Source organism: Pundamilia nyererei, unplaced genomic scaffold, assembly GCF_000239375.1.
Source record: "Pundamilia nyererei isolate P.nyererei 1_Seehausen unplaced genomic scaffold, PunNye1.0 scaffold00330, whole genome shotgun sequence".
Lineage (NCBI taxonomy): Eukaryota > Metazoa > Chordata > Actinopteri > Cichliformes > Cichlidae > Pundamilia > Pundamilia nyererei.
Window position 1 is genome coordinate 6395 of NW_005187731.1, and position 886 is coordinate 7280.

Consider the following 886-nt stretch of genomic DNA (forward strand, 5'->3'; position numbering starts at 1 on the left):
AAGCGTTAAGTGATGACACTGGTAGCAACAGCTGTAACTTTCTGTCACCAATTAGGCTCCACCCACAAAATATGTAATCAACATTTACACACATCGGAATGGTCAATGGAATGCGATTGATTGGTGATTTCATTGCGCCAGCTGGATGGATGCACAGAAGTGTTGTATGCTTGCTTTCATGTTAGCAACTGCATTGATTTTCTTGGCATTATATGTTGGTGGTGGAGTAAGTTTCAGGCGGTGCACACATGGCTCCACAACACTCTGCATATCATTTCTGCTCGCATCACTTCTGCTGAATCCAAAGTATTTCCAAACAATGGCTGATTTTCCAAGCTTTTCTGCTGTGCTAGATATTTCAGTTTTCTCGTATGTCTTAATGCGGTGTTACTGGTCCAGACAAGTCCAGCAAACTTCACATTGCAACATGCAGGAACTGGGATACATGCATCCCCCGTGCAGGCAGTGATGGAGCACCTAATATTCATCTGCGTTGTATTCTGTTGAGGAGCATGCATTTTCAGTGTTTCTTAATATGTTCATTTAATTGTGGGAAGCCAAAATCATGGTAGAGAATTGGTATCATCATATTAGTCTCATACTTGTAGTGTAGGCTACTTTGAATTTACCAGATGTGACGATCATTCTTAGAGAATGTTTAACATATTTACTTTGAAATCTTCGGTGTATGTGCAAGCAGTTATCCTGTAGTTTATTCAGAGTTGACTCTGAGTGAATAATTGTAATTGTATGTGTGCGTGTGTGTCAGTGCTGCAGCACTGCAGCTGGGTTCTGGTGTGACCCAGTTAGGACACTAAGGATTGATGTAGGACACACACACACACACACACACACACACACACACACACACACACACACACACACA